Source organism: Diorhabda carinulata, chromosome 6 (genome assembly GCF_026250575.1).
Source record: "Diorhabda carinulata isolate Delta chromosome 6, icDioCari1.1, whole genome shotgun sequence".
NCBI lineage: Eukaryota > Metazoa > Arthropoda > Insecta > Coleoptera > Chrysomelidae > Diorhabda > Diorhabda carinulata.
The window spans coordinates 3,573,479-3,590,970 of NC_079465.1; the positions used below are offsets into that span (position 1 = coordinate 3,573,479).

A 17,492-nucleotide genomic window follows, 5' to 3' on the forward strand; every position below is an offset into this window, starting at 1 on the left:
TGACCATTCAAACAATATTATTTCGACTCGAAAATGGTTATTTACAGAGGGGGTCTCATAAGTTTTGAAATTTGAAATGGGGGGCAATTTTTTTAGTTTTGGTCGATGCCATTCACAGACACTGACCATTCAAACAATATTATTTCGACTCGAAAATGGTTATTTACAGAGGGGGTCTCATAAGTTTTGAAATTTGAAATGGGGGGCTACTTTTTTAGTTTTGGTCGATGCCATTCACAGACGTTGACCATTCAAACAATATTATTTCGACTCGAAAATCGTTAGTTACAGAGGGGGTCTCATAAGTTTTGAAATTTGAAATGGGGGGCTACTTTTTTAGTTTTGGTCGATGCCATTCACAGACGTTGACCATTCAAACAATATTATTTCGACTCGAAAATCGTTATTTACTCAGGGGGTCTCATAAGTTTTGAAATTTGAAAGGGTGGGGCTACTTTTTTAGTTTTGGTCGATGCCATTCACAGACGTTGACCATTCAAACAATATTATTTCGACTCGAAAATCGTTATTTACTCAGGGGGTCTCATAAGTTTTGAAATTTGAAAGGGTGGGGCTACTTTTTTAGTTTTGGTCGATGCCATTCACAGACGTTGACCATTCAAACAATATTATTTCGACTCGAAAATCGTTAGTTACAGAGGGGGTCTCATAAGTTTTGAAATTTGAAAGGGGGGGGCTACTTTTTTAGTTTTGGTCGATGCCATTCACAGACGTTGACCATTCAAACAATATTATTTCGACTCGAAAATCGTTATTTACTCAGGGGGTCTCATAAGTTTTGAAATTTGAAAGGGTGGGGCTACTTTTTTAGTTTTGGTCGATGCCATTCACAGACGTTGACCATTCAAACAATATTATTTCGACTCGAAAATCGTTATTTACTCAGGGGGTCTCATAAGTTTTGAAATTTGAAAGGGTGGGGCTACTTTTTTAGTTTAGGTCGATGCCATTCACAGACGTTGACCATTCAAACAATATTATTTCGACTCGAAAATCGTTAGTTACAGAGGGGGTCTCATAAGTTTTGAAATTTGAAAGGGGGGGCTACTTTTTTAGTTTTGGTCGATGCCATTCACAGACGTTGACCATTCAAACAATATTATTTCGACTCGAAAATCGTTATTTACTCAGGGGGTCTCATAAGTTTTGAAATTTGAAATGGGGGACTACTTTTTTAGTTTTGGTCGATGCCATTCACAGACGTTGACCATTCAAACAATATTATTTCGACTCGAAAATCGTTAGTTACAGAGGGGGTCTCATAAGTTTTGAAATTTGAAATGGGGGGCAATTTTTTTAGTTTTGGTCGATGCCATTCACAGACACTGACCATTCAAACCATATTATTTCGACTCGAAAATCGTTAGTTACAGAGGGGGTCTCATAAGTTTTGAAATTTGAAATGGGGGGCAATTTTTTTAGTTTTGGTCGATGCCATTCACAGACACTGACCATTCAAACCATATTATTTCGACTCGAAAATCGTTAGTTACAGAGGGGATCTCATAAGTTTTGAAATTTGAAAGGGGGGGCTACTTTTTTAGTTTTGGTCGATGCCATTCACAGACACTGACCATTCAAACAATATTATTTCGACTCGAAAATGGTTATTTACAGAAGGGGTCTCATAAGTTTTGAAATTTGAAATGGGGGGCAATTTTTTTAGTTTTGGTCGATGCCATTCACAGACACTGACCATTCAAACAATATTATTTCGACTCGAAAATGGTTATTTACAGAGGGGGTCTCATAAGTTTTGAAATTTGAAATGGGGGGCTACTTTTTTAGTTTTGGTCGATGCCATTCACAGACGTTGACCATTCAAACAATATTATTTCGACTCGAAAATCGTTAGTTACAGAGGGGGTCTCATAAGTTTTGAAATTTGAAATGGGGGGCTACTTTTTTAGTTTTGGTCGATGCCATTCACAGACGTTGACCATTCAAACAATATTATTTCGACTCGAAAATCGTTATTTACTCAGGGGGTCTCATAAGTTTTGAAATTTGAAAGGGTGGGGCTACTTTTTTAGTTTTGGTCGATGCCATTCACAGACGTTGACCATTCAAACAATATTATTTCGACTCGAAAATCGTTAGTTACAGAGGGGGTCTCATAAGTTTTGAAATTTGAAAGGGGGGGGCTACTTTTTTAGTTTTGGTCGATGCCATTCACAGACGTTGACCATTCAAACAATATTATTTCGACTCGAAAATCGTTATTTACTCAGGGGGTCTCATAAGTTTTGAAATTTGAAAGGGTGGGGCTACTTTTTTAGTTTTGGTCGATGCCATTCACAGACGTTGACCATTCAAACAATATTATTTCGACTCGAAAATCGTTATTTACTCAGGGGGTCTCATAAGTTTTGAAATTTGAAAGGGTGGGGCTACTTTTTTAGTTTTGGTCGATGCCATTCACAGACGTTGACCATTCAAACAATATTATTTCGACTCGAAAATCGTTAGTTACAGAGGGGGTCTCATAAGTTTTGAAATTTGAAAGGGGGGGCTACTTTTTTAGTTTTGGTCGATGCCATTCACAGACGTTGACCATTCAAACAATATTATTTCGACTCGAAAATCGTTATTTACTCAGGGGGTCTCATAAGTTTTGAAATTTGAAATGGGGGACTACTTTTTTAGTTTTGGTCGATGCCATTCACAGACGTTGACCATTCAAACAATATTATTTCGACTCGAAAATCGTTAGTTACAGAGGGGGTCTCATAAGTTTTGAAATTTGAAATGGGGGGCAATTTTTTTAGTTTTGGTCGATGCCATTCACAGACACTGACCATTCAAACCATATTATTTCGACTCGAAAATCGTTAGTTACAGAGGGGGTCTCATAAGTTTTGAAATTTGAAATGGGGGGCAATTTTTTTAGTTTTGGTCGATGCCATTCACAGACACTGACCATTCAAACCATATTATTTCGACTCGAAAATGGTTATTTACAGAAGGGGTCTCATAAGTTTTGAAATTTGAAATGGGGGGCAATTTTTTTAGTTTTGGTCGATGCCATTCACAGACGTTGACCATTCAAACAATATTATTTCGACTCGAAAATCGTTATTTACTCAGGGGGTCTCATAAGTTTTGAAATTTGAAATGGGGGACTACTTTTTTAGTTTTGGTCGATGCCATTCACAGACATTGACCATTCAAACAATATTATTTCGACTCGAAAATCGTTAGTTACAGAGGGGATCTCATAAGTTTTGAAATTTGAAAGGGGGGGCTACTTTTTTAGTTTTGGTCGATGCCATTCACAGACACTGACCATTCAAACAATATTATTTCGACTCGAAAATGGTTATTTACAGAAGGGGTCTCATAAGTTTTGAAATTTGAAATGGGGGGCAATTTTTTTAGTTTTGGTCGATGCCATTCACAGACGTTGACCATTCAAACAATATTATTTCGACTCGAAAATCGTTATTTACTCAGGGGGTCTCATAAGTTTTGAAATTTGAAAGGGTGGGGCTACTTTTTTAGTTTTGGTCGATGCCATTCACAGACGTTGACCATTCAAACAATATTATTTCGACTCGAAAATCGTTATTTACTCAGGGGGTCTCATAAGTTTTGAAATTTGAAAGGGTGGGGCTACTTTTTTAGTTTTGGTCGATGCCATTCACAGACGTTGACCATTCAAACAATATTATTTCGACTCGAAAATCGTTAGTTACAGAGGGGGTCTCATAAGTTTTGAAATTTGAAATGGGGGGCTACTTTTTTAGTTTTGGTCGATGCCATTCACAGACGTTGACCATTCAAACAATATTATTTCGACTCGAAAATCGTTAGTTACAGAGGGGGTCTCATAAGTTTTGAAATTTGAAAGGGGGGGCTACTTTTTTACGCAAATTTTAAACCAAAAAATGACTTGATGGCGCTGCGAGGCCCTTTTTTTTTATTTTCCTTCATATTTGTTGTTAATTAGTTATCAACGAAGCAATCCGTGTTTTAGATAGAACGGTTTGTTGAACTTTACGTCTCTAATCAAAATAATTCGGAAAAACTTCATTTTAGCAAAGCTTCTTATTAAATTGATATTATAATTTCACCTTTATTAATTAGAACAGATTATTATTTATTAAATTTGATTTTATGGAATACCAGGAATTGCTTTGTTATTTTTTCAGAGTTCCATTTTCAACCGTTCATTTTTTAAGGAGCTACATTGGTCCCATAAAATGGGATTTACCTGACCAACCTTATCGATATTTTGAGTGACCACTAATTATGTGGCGCGGTCCGATTTGATTTCTTAAATTTTCGATTTCGCTTCATTTTTTCGATATTTTATAGCACCGATGTTCTAAATATCTTTACATTACTAGCGAAAAATTTTTTCAACACAACTATCTCTAACATTCGAAGCCTCGTAATATAATTTTGCAGTTGCAACAAAATTTGTTTTTAACGCTTACATAAAAAACTTTTTAAGTTCTTAAGACTAAAATGCATCCTTCGCCCGACAATGCATTTTAATTACTTTTACGAGGATGTTCCCAAAAGTACCTTTTTTCAAGCGATCATTTTATTTTATTTATATCTTTATTAAGTTGTTTTCATATTTTTTTCTCAGTTTTTACAAGGATTTGTCTACAAATTTCAACAATTTTTTGACAATAAAGCAGTTCTCTCTACCTGTTATATTAGTAGTTCAAATCCTGACCCCCTGTCGACTCCAACTTTGTCGTTATCCATTTAAATATAGGTGATCTGTGACAACCATGTCTAGTTAACCTAAAGTGCGTTCTTCTAAAAGTTACGTGAAATAATTACGAAAAACTTTTAGTATATGTCGAAAATCGATATTACTTATGAGACAACCTCTGTAATACTAGTTTTTGTTTAGCATTTGATTCGATACTCTCTGGTTATGTCGAAAATCGATATTACTTCTGAGACAACCTCTGTAATACTAGTTTTTGTTTAGCATTTGATTCGATACTCTCTGGTTATGTCGAAAATCGATATTACTTATGAGACAACCTCTGTAATACTAGTTTTTGTTTAGCATTTGATTCGATACTCTCTGGTTATGTCGAAAATCGATATTACTTATGAGACAACCTCTGTAATACTAGTTTTTGTTATGCATTTGAATCGATACTCTCTGGTTATGTCGAAAATCGATATTACTTATGAGACAACCTCTGTAATACTAGTTTTTGTTTAGCATTTGATTCGATACTCTCTGGTTATGTCGAAAATCGATATTACTTATGAGACAACCTCTGTAATACTAGTTTTTGTTATGCATTTGAATCGATACTCTCTGGTTATGTCGAAAATCGATATTACTTATGAGACAACCTCTGTAATACTAGTTTTTGTTTAGCATTTGATTCGATACTCTCTGGTTATGTCGAAAATCGATATTACTTATGAGACAACCTCTGTAATACTAGTTTTTGTTTAGCATTTGATTCGATACTCTCTGGTTATGTCGAAAATCGATATTACTTATGAGACAACCTCTGTAATACTAGTTTTTGTTATGCATTTGAATCGATACTCTCTGGTTATGTCGAAAATCGATATTACTTATGAGACAACCTCTGTAATACTAGTTTTTGTTATGCATTTGAATCGATACTCTCTGGTTATGTCGAAAATCGATATTACTTATGAGACAACCTCTGTAATACTAGTTTTTGTTTAGCATTTGATTCGATACTCTCTGGTTATGTCGAAAATCGATATTACTTATGAGACAACCTCTGTAATACTAGTTTTTGTTATGCATTTGAATCGATACTCTCTGGTTATGTCGAAAATCGATATTACTTATGAGACAACCTCTGTAATACTAGTTTTTGTTTAGCATTTGAATCGATACTCTCTGGTTATGTCGAAAATCGATATTACTTCTGAGACAACCTCTGTAATACTAGTTTTTGTTTAGCATTTGAATCGATACTCTCTGGTTATGTCGAAAATCGATATTACTTATGAGACAACCTCTGTAATACTAGTTTTTGTTTAGCATTTGAATCGATACTCTCTGGTTATGTCGAAAATCGATATTACTTCTGAGACAACCTCTGTAATACTAGTTTTTGTTTAGCATTTGAATCGATACTCTCTGGTTATGTCGAAAATCGATATTACTTATGAGACAACCTCTGTAATACTAGTTTTTGTTATGCATTTGAATCGATACTCTCTGGTTATGTCGAAAATCGATATTACTTATGAGACAACCTCTGTAATACTAGTTTTTGTTATGCATTTGAATCGATACTCTCTGGTTATGTCGAAAATCGATATTACTTATGAGACAACCTCTGTAATACTAGTTTTTGTTTAGCATTTGAATCGATACTCTCTGGTTATGTCGAAAATCGATATTACTTCTGAGACAACCTCTGTAATACTAGTTTTTGTTTAGCATTTGAATCGATACTCTCTGGTTATGTCGAAAATCGATATTACTTATGAGACAACCTCTGTAATACTAGTTTTTGTTATGCATTTGAATCGATACTCTCTGGTTATGTCGAAAATCGATATTACTTCTGAGACAACCTCTGTAATACTAGTTTTTGTTTAGCATTTGAATCGATACTCTCTGGTTATGTCGAAAATCGATATTACTTATGAGACAACCTCTGTAATACTAGTTTTTGTTATGCATTTGAATCGATACTCTCTGGTTATGTCGAAAATCGATATTACTTATGAGACAACCTCTGTAATACTAGTTTTTGTTTAGCATTTGAATCGATACTCTCTGGTTATGTCGAAAATCGATATTACTTCTGAGACAACCTCTGTAATACTAGTTTTTGTTTAGCATTTGAATCGATACTCTCTGGTTATGTCGAAAATCGATATTACTTATGAGACAACCTCTGTAATACTAGTTTTTGTTATGCATTTGAATCGATACTCTCTGGTTATGTCGAAAATCGATATTACTTCTGAGACAACCTCTGTAATACTAGTTTTTGTTTAGCATTTGAATCGATACTCTCTGGTTATGTCGAAAATCGATATTACTTATGAGACAACCTCTGTAATACTAGTTTTTGTTATGCATTTGAATCGATACTCTCTGGTTATGTCGAAAATCGATATTACTTATGAGACAACCTCTGTAATACTAGTTTTTGTTATGCATTTGAATCGATACTCTCTGGTTATGTCGAAAATCGATATTACTTATGAGACAACCTCTGTAATACTAGTTTTTGTTTAGCATTTGATTCGATACTCTCTGGTTATGTCGAAAATCGATATTACTTATGAGACAACCTCTGTAATACTAGTTTTTGTTATGCATTTGAATCGATACTCTCTGGTTATGTCGAAAATCGATATTACTTATGAGACAACCTCTGTAATACTAGTTTTTGTTATGCATTTGAATCGATACTCTCTGGTTATGTCGAAAATCGATATTACTTATGAGACAACCTCTGTAATACTAGTTTTTGTTTAGCATTTGATTCGATACTCTCTGGTTATGTCGAAAATCGATATTACTTATGAGACAACCTCTGTAATACTAGTTTTTGTTATGCATTTGAATCGATACTCTCTGGTTATGTCGAAAATCGATATTACTTATGAGACAACCTCTGTAATACTAGTTTTTGTTATGCATTTGAATCGATACTCTCTGGTTATGTCGAAAATCGATATTACTTATGAGACAACCTCTGTAATACTAGTTTTTGTTTAGTATTTGAATCGGTACTCTCTGAGAATGTTCACACGATTGTTTTTATTATAGCAATTCGACTTATGCCTCTTATAATTATTGTATAAAAATATGCGGGTAGCGCCTATGTCAAATTCATAATCAAACCTTCATGCAATTAGACAAGTAATGTCCGGTAATTAACAGTATTTTCGTTTAGTGCCTTTTAAATAGTTACGTCGTTCTTTTGATATTTTTATTCAAGCGGCACATATTATTTTTCACACCAATTTATTTAAATCGAAATACGAAACGGGATTTGTTTCGGAATCCAATATAAAAAGAAAACAAATACATATATATACGAGGTCTGGCTATTAAATAACGAGACTGCGCGTCTAGAGACCAGTTTGAAACGAACGTTAAATTGGAAAAAACTCCGTTTGAATGCTATAAATTGTTGCAAGAGATATAGATCTTTGAATGTAGAAAAATTGCCAAAAACCTACAAAAATCCATAACTCCACATTGAATGTCCGCGCCTAGCTCCTCTCCAACTCAACCGATTTAAGTGTTCAAAAACTCAAAAGAAAGAAGATATTTCAAGGAGTGTTCTTAAACCAAAACGAACTCTGTAGCTATATTAGAACCTGAGATATAGATCTTTGAATGTAGAAAAATTGCCAAAAACCTACAAAAATCCATAACTCCACATTGAATGTCCACGCCTAGCTCCTCTCCAACTCAACCGATTTAAGTGTTCAAAAACTCAAAAGAAAGAAGGTGTTTCAGAGGGTGTTCTTAAACCAAAACGAACTCTGTAGATATATTAGAACCTGAGATATAGATCTTTGAATGTAGAAAAATTGCCAAAAACCTACAAAAATCCATAACTCCACATTGAATGTCCACGCCTAGCTCCTCTCCAACTCAACCGATTTAAGTGTTCAAAAACTCAAAAGAAAGAAGGTGTTTCAGAGGGTGTTCTTAAACCAAAACGAACTCTGTAGATATATTAGAACCTGAGATATAGATCTTTGAATGTAGAAAAATTGCCAAAAACCTACAAAAATCCATAACTCCACATTGAATGTCCGCGCCTCTTGCTCCTCTCCAACTCAACCGATTTAAGTGTTCAAAAACTCAAAAGAAAGAAGGTGTTTCAGAGGGTGTTCTTAAACCAAAACGAACTCTGTAGATATATTAGAACCTGAGATATAGATCTTTGAATGTAGAAAAATTGCCAAAAACCTACAAAAATCCATAACTCCACATTGAATGTCCACGCCTAGCTCCTCTCCAACTCAACCGATTTAAGTGTTCAAAAACTCAAAAGAAAGAAGGTGTTTCAGAGGGTGTTCTTAAACCAAAACGAACTCTGTAGATATATTAGAACCTGAGATATAGATCTTTGAATGTAGAAAAATTGCCAAAAACCTACAAAAATCCATAACTCCACATTGAATGTCCACGCCTAGCTCCTCTCCAACTCAACCGATTTAAGTGTTCAAAAACTCAAAAGAAAGAAGGTGTTTCAGAGGGTGTTCTTAAACCAAAACGAACTCTGTAGCTATATTAGAACCTGAGATATAGATCTTTGAATATAGAAAAATTGCCAAAAACCTTCAAAAATCCATAACTCCACATTGAATGTCCGCGCCTAGCTCCTCTCCAACTCAACCGATTTAAGTGCTCAAAAACTCAAAAGAAAGAAGGTGTTTCAGAGGGTGTTCTCAAACCAAAACGAACTCTGTAGCTATATTAGAACCTGAGATATAGATCTTTGAATGTAGAAAAATTGCCAAAAACCTACAAAAATCCATAACTCCACATTGAATGTCCACGCCTAGCTCCTCTCCAACTCAACCGATTTAAGTGTTCAAAAACTCAAAAGAAAGAAGGTGTTTCAGAGGGTGTTCTTAAACCAAAACGAACTCTGTAGATATATTAGAACCTGAGATATAGATCTTTGAATGTAGAAAAATTGCCAAAAACCTACAAAAATCCATAACTCCACATTGAATGTCCGCGCCTAGCTCCTCTCCAACTCAACCGATTTAAGTGCTCAAAAACTCAAAAGAAAGAAGGTGTTTCAGAGGGTGTTCTCAAACCAAAACGAACTCTGTAGCTATATTAGAACCTGAGATATCGAGGATAGAACGTGTGTATGTGAAAAACTCCCATAAGTGATGTACAGGGGGAAATCGCATTTGAGTATAACTTGAGAATGGTGAAAATTAGATGAAATCCGATTATTGATGGCTGATTTGTGCATCAATACCTTTCATTGAAAAAAAAAATTAAGCAAAATCGGTTGGGTAGAACGCCTGAACAGACTCGGAATGGAAATCATCAATTTTTTTAATATATAAGATAGTGTCGTATATTTGTTTATAAATGTTGTAACGTCCAGTTGATCTACCTAACGGTATTTGTGAATAATTTTCATGTTGTTCATGCTCATGATGACGCGAAGGCTACTTAATTGGATTTATTATCATTTCATAAATACAATCAGTCTTTCTCAGAAACTACGTAGAAATTATTCAATTTTTCTACTCAATCTAATTTCGCTCAACAAATTTGTTTATCTTTTATCGAATATAATATTCAGCGATATTTTTATTGCCGTTTGTAATTTTTCTTTAATATTTCAATAGATATTTAATAGGTTCCTTTGACACAACTGAAACGAACAAGTGTTAAAAATTCTTGTGACATAAACTAATAGTTGAATCATCGGTATTCAATACATCGTCATGTTGAAAAATTCGATACGATTCATTGCAGGTTTTCAGCTAAATACTAATTGTAATATTTAATACAGAAGTAAATAGAAAACTAATTAAAACAAGTAAGAAACTCGTCGCACCTGTTAGCAATCGGTAAATATTCGTAAAATGAAGTTTCCGTGGAAATAAAACACCAAAAATATCAACAACTTCATTTATTAAATAATTCTCATAATAAAAAATGAAAAATGATTTCAAATGACATGAATCGACGCCCATATTGTCATTTGATGTTGATCGATGTCTTATGATGTCGCTTCGCGTCAATTCATGTCATTTGGTCGATGGGATCAAGTTTATTTCATTTGGGCACATCACATTACAGGAATTAAATGCTAAAAACCCCTGTGGATGCTATTTGGTATGACCAGTATAGCCAGCATCAACTTCTTTGTGATTTATTCGACTAATACTAATATTAATACCCCAATTTTGAAATATCCATCAAGAATTTGCTCTAATTTTGAATATTTAAAACGATTCAAGAAGTACAATCTCTCGGGAAAACGCGTTTCTTCTGACCAAGTCCACCTCGGAGACAATTGCAAAAAATGCAGCGTTTTTGTCATTGTCAGTTTTCGAGTTACCGACCGAAAAGTTATTGTACATGTTTATGTTTCAATTTTTGTGTGTATCGCTTTTTCTTCAATAAATTCGACGACCAAAATGCTCTAATGGATTCCTCTCATCGAACTATCCCCTCAACGAAACCTATTTAATACGCAGCGAACCAATAGTGAATAATAAATATCCGAATCTGAAATGCACCCCTAATAATAAAATTTATAACCACATTGAAAATGTTAATCGTTAAAATCGTTATAGGAACACGCCAACAGTACTTTGCTCTGCGTTGTATCACGCCAACATCATCATCGGAGGGTTGTTGTTAACCAGAGTCGCACTAGCCTATATTCAAAGCTTATAAAGAATTTTTATAAGTAACATAAGTAAATACGAGTCCCGACAACTGACGGATAGACAAGATAAAACAATACAGGCTATGGAAATGGTCTATTTGAGAAGATCGTGCAGGAATAGGCAGATTGAGGCCTTGGAATCAACCAAAAAAAAGGTGTGATTCGTTGCGTGGAGTAGGCGGATTGAGACTACCGAATCGGATCATTTCTTACCAATGAACGGATAACCACCCTATCTCCACCCTTCTCTTGATAATGGCTCCAAAGTTGGAGGCGAAAACGTCCAGAACTTTCAAAATTCCAACGCGTTTCAATCCGTGTATCTAGTCCTGTTGTTCATAATCCTGACCTGACCTTTCCGAATTTTCGAATTTCCTATGTTACTTATTTATTTATCAGGAAGACATCCTTGGGAATAGGATAAAACTTTCAAAATTTCTAAGTTTTATTGGTATTTATCATACGGTTACGTAATATTTGATACAGAGGGTTTTTGTCCAGTCCAAACCTTTTTTCTGTCGTTCTGTACAGTTTACGGTTATAAAAGACCAATATAAGTTCGACCAGAGCCGTTTAAATCGTTGGTTCTCATTTTTGTTTCATAGACCACTTTCAAAATCTTGTTTTTTGCGGTGGAACCCCCGCAGCTACATCACCATTTCGAAATCTTCTTAGATCTATCTATTGAAACTTGCATCGAAGTTTCAACGACAAATTAACAGTTTTCGAAGAAAAAAAGGTAAGAATTGATTGCTCGATGGGGTTAATTAACTAAACAAATTTTGGATTGAGTGGATATTGAAAAAGCAAAGTTTTGCCAATCGAAAAACTGATTTGAGTTTTATAAGGAATAACGGCAAATCCCCCCGTTCTGTGATCTTCAATCTGCACCTATTTTTTTGTTAATAAGTTTGTAACGGCATTAAAACTTTCTTCGACAAGATATGTCGAGAAAATGCGATCTGATTTTGCACAAATCCTACAGTCCCATTATACCCGCAGCTAAAATTTTTGATACCCTCTTTTAAATGTCACTTTCAGCTTCTCAACAATCAAATTCATGCAAGTTTGCGAGTACATACACCACAAGTCGTATTAATTTGCAAATCTGAACAAGCGTTGTGGACGGGACGGCAGCCGGCGCGGCAACGTCCAGTCTGGAAGCGTTGTACTGAAGTTTCCCAAAATATTCTAGCCAACATTTTAGTTGTTCACTATCGAAACCAAATAAATTTTCATAGACCCCCGACGAGTTTTCCGTGGACTCCTGGTGGTCCTCCTGGACCACTGGTAATCACGGGCTTAAATGATGAAAATCGATTCGAGCTGTTCAAAAAAATGTTGACGGTGGATTTGATCAAAACAGAATCAACCACGAAATCTTAATTTAAAAAAAAAACTTGTCGATAAACTATTTTAAATAGTTAAGAACCAGTCCTGTAAGAATTTTAGGGTCTTTCGAAATTCCAAATAAACTGCACCCGCACACGCTACCCACTATAACCCTCCACTCTCTCTCTCTCTTTCTCTCGTACACACACAAACACACACTTCTTCTTTCACCGCCTTCGAATCCCACCCTCACCCGCCCCTTCATGCAGTGAAAAGTGCATTGAACTCGTTGCAGCTTGTCCTAGTTGAAAATGCGGTCGATAGTACACACTCTCTGGCTCGAAATAATTCAATAAGGAAAAATTTCGTGTCCTTTTTCTTTAAAACCAAATAGATTATACATATTATGAGAAAAATGTTTCTTATTTATTTTTTATTTTATACGACGAAACGTTGTCGATGTTTAACGATATGTACAAATTTATTATGTTGGGAAATGGGGTATGCAACTGAAACGGCCATTTTTTGCGATTTTCCACTGCTCCATTTCGGTATGCTTCCTATTTTTCGTTTCCAAATAGACTTTTTTGGGACCTTTCCGTATTATATACACAGTGAGTTCTTTATATTTCAAATAATGTCGGTAGATTTCTTGATGAGTACCAAAGCAAATTGTAACAGATTCAGTAACTAATATTGTTATATTTGAAGAATATAAGCTTAGTTTTTGTAAATGTTAGATCAAAAGTTTCTTTTCCCCTTTTCATTTTAGTTGTTTTCCGCAGTTCTACAGCAGGACACAATCGGTGTACTTCAATAATTCCCGGTTTTCCGCAGATAAGTCCCAGCATTATTTCTTCGGTGTTTAAGATTGTAGTTCAGGACGAATTAGCTCTGTGAGAGACAAGAACATCCTGTAATTTGTACTTTTTGAACCAAGACATGGACCAAGACAGGGAAGAAACCCTATTTGAGACGTCAAAACATATAAAATGGACGCGTGAAGAATGAAAAGACAGTTTTATGGAGTCAAACTTTGAGGTTTTCGAGAAAAGTGTTTGTGTACATGTCAAAGAAAGAATAGATTTGTAATCTCGACTGCTAGGAAGGGCAACTGTGACGGCCGAATCATTAATTTCAGTAAATTCTTCCTTTCGAATGATCTCAAATACTCTTTGCACAGTTTCGAGGAATGCTTGGGATCGGTGTTATGCTGGTAGATAATTTTTTTCCGGTAAAGAGCTGGCCAGAACATAAATTTTCTGTTTAATATTTTTTATAGCCTTCTTTCTTCAAAATCCCTTCAAAACATCCCCAAATCAACAAATGTGCTACCCGGAGCTGTATTTCAAAGGAAAACAAATCGGATTTTAGATAATTTTTTAATTACACCTCGTAAGTCACGATTTCAAAACAAAATTTTATACACGCACTTAGCGAATTAAAAAAAAAACGTGACTCACCTTAGTAATTAAATTAAATACGCATGTTCGAGTAAAAACAAGGTGGAATCTATCCGAAGTGTTTTCCAATAACAGATGTACCAACACAAATCGTTTCCTCTCGGATTTCATCGGTACTATAATCCAATCACAAATCTTGAAATATAAATATATTATTGTCGTTACCCTCGTATTCGTGTAATAATAATAATAATAACCGCGTTCGGTACTAACAAAATATCTCTAAGAAACGACGTAGTAAATAAATTTTTATCGATTTTAAACTTCGTCTCCTTGACATAATAAATTGAAATTTATATAGAAACATTCATTCTGCACGTTTATCTCTCGCTGGCTAGATCAAAACAAATAACCGACTACCAACAAGAAAAAAAAGAAGAAGAATAACTTGCAATTTGTCCAGAAAGGGCGTGGTAATTGGTTATTATGAATAAAATATTTGGACGACTGTACCGATTCTTTACAGAAAACAGAAAGGACCGAGGACATAAAACGGCGTCGATAACATAATAGAGGCGTTTATACGAGGAGCAGTCATTAATAAAACATCAATAATAAGTTTGAAAATTGATTTTCATTAGCTGATTTCTCTGACCAGATCGGCCCGAAATATTTCGGTGGATTGTCTATATTGTACAAATACATCACCTACAATATTAAAATCCACATAAAAAAGTGTTTTAATCACAGTAAATATTTTTCTCGTTCTTAGTTATCTCAAAAATTCGTACTCAAGTTGATTAAATTCGATAAAATCGATTCTAGTTGGAATGCTCGTGGTTAAAAGTCTCTAGCAACAAATCTGTAGCTTCCATGAAAAAAATATCAAACGAAAAATTATTTGAAATAATAAAAACGTGTTACAATTAACAGTAAAGAAAATACAAGCTAAAATTCGTCAATAATTTATTCGAAATAAAGGTAATTTGATAGTTTCGCGGTCCCCTCGTGTTTTGGCTCTAGAAAATCGAAAAATCATCCGATTACAATGATCGATTGAATCAGTTTCTTTTCGATGCTATCCCATTCTTCATGACCGCCGTTTCTAAGTCCGATTTCGTGGCTAGTGGCAGGATTTCTAGCCCAAACTTTTCTCTCAAGTTCATCCCATAGGATTTAAATCCCGTATGGAACCTGAGTCTCCAGATCTTCTATCAGTATCATGCAGACTTTCGTCTAGACCAGGGATGAGGAAACTACGGCCCGCGGGCCATCTCCGGCCCGCGAATCGTTGAAATCCGGCCCGCGACCAGAAAACAAAAATTAAGTACAATTTTCTTTTTATCAGAAATTACATTCTCATGAATTGGCAGTAAAAGCAGTACACGTCGGGCACAAAACCCGTAAGTCCGACTGTCGTCGAACGCACTACCCATTTGAGGCAACTATTTTTGAACACCAGCAAAAGTCATGAAGAAACAAAAACAGTTCCACATGTCACATGTTCTCACAAAGACCAGACCCACAATTAGTATTTCAGAAAAATTATGGCAATGTTTTTATTTTGGTAAATAACTTGGCCCGCCATATATTTCGTTAGCAAAAATTGGCACGCGAAGAAAAAAGTTTCCCCATCCCTGGTCTAGACGGACTGCTTGGTGGGCTGAAGTTAATTCGGCTGGTCCTTTAGCTCAACGTTAGCTACATTAAGTCTTTTTCTGAATGTGCAGCTATTCACGGCCGCTCCTCGCGTTTTTGTGAGCTCTGGTGACGGCCCAATTTCTCAGCAATGAATCGATAATTTTCCTCGGACGTGCACTTTTTTCTTCTGGAACCGCGTCTTCGATGAAATTTACTAATCTCTTGGTAATGACGGTGAATTCTGGAAACAGCAGTTTGGTTCAAGTTCAGCGCATTGGCCACTTCTATTTGACTCTGGTCTTGTCGCAAAATTGGTATTGATGGATCGGATAGATAACCATTTAAAACAAGCATAAAAAGGGTTGTTATTGATCATATGATATTATTGGACTGTGAGAGCAAGAAACATATTTTATTATTTTGAAGCTAATACAATTAGCTCTAATACAACTTTGTGTTGGTGATAACGAATGCTTCATCATTCTATTACTCTCTCATTCATAAAAATAGGCTAACGGCTACAAACGGTTCCAATCTAGGTCTGGTTATTTGCCTTGAAAACCTCAAATTTTCACGTGAAAGTATCAACTATAGCATCTTATGTATTTTTTCAACATTTTGACGCGTTTAGACATTTTTTTGTCTAAATAATTTTTGTTGAATAGCTTAATTCTAATAATTGACATCATAATTCGATATCAGGTATATATTTTTAATTTATTTTAGTTTTATAACCGTACTAAATACTCTGTTTAACTAATGTTGAGATAGGCTAGAGAAGTGATCCAAACTGGGCCTCCATCGACCTTCACATCAATGGCAAAGTTGCTGAATTTAATTTTGATCGTAACCCAAAACATAGTAGAGTGCGTGTACTTCCTACGCGTTGTAATGTTAAACAAACAATAACATTGTTCGTTTTTTTTTTGAACGAAAGTGCGTAGTTTACCCGAATTATTTATTTATAGAAATTTTTTTATTCCCTTTATTAATTAGATAATTGAAAAATTAAAATTATCGACCGCAATTTTAAATATATATATTTCAATTTAAATTTACGAAGTTAACCTAACCTAACCTAAATGTTCATTATCCGTATAGAGGTTATTTGATGTAATTAATCATTATTAGAAATTTTCTTCTGATTTTGAATGACTTCACCGATTCATTATCAACTTACAGCTAAGAAATCGGATCCTCTTAGGTGTTTTAAGTCCAACAAGAACTCAAAGGAACGCGAGAAGTGAGTCAGAAGAAGACTTAAGGCTAACCTTGAACTTACAAGGCCAGCTACTGACTCCGAATTAACCCTAGCCCTTCGAGTAGCCCGTCTACGATGTGTCTTCTCAAACAAAATTAGAGTGTGCCTGCATAATAGCGATAGAAGAGGACGAGTCTACAGAAGACCCAGAGTAAAAGTTTTATCGAAACTATGTTAGGTTGAAATCTGAACGTTGTTCGTTCTGTATTCATTTCCATATCTATAATTGCGTTTTGAGCGTTCCATGTAGCGAAAGTGACAGTTCCGTACTGCAAAACACTTTAGGAACGCTCTGGAGTGACTCTAGCCACTTCAATATTGACAGTTGACAGTTTCACTTCGATGATTTAGCATAACCTTAAATTTTTAATTTTCTGAAATGATTTGTTTCGTCTAAATCTAAATTGATGAATAACAACGAATGAAGATGAAAAAGAAAGATTTCATTTTGTGGAGAAG

General features: G+C 35.0%; 1 protein-coding gene across 1 annotated transcript in view; it reads right to left on the reverse strand.

Annotated features, from left to right (window-relative positions):
* LOC130894985 (immunoglobulin superfamily DCC subclass member 3-like) overlaps positions 1-17,492 on the reverse strand; it is a 72,216-nt gene that overhangs the window by 35,786 nt on the left and 18,938 nt on the right. The gene's annotated exons all lie outside the window — the stretch shown is intronic.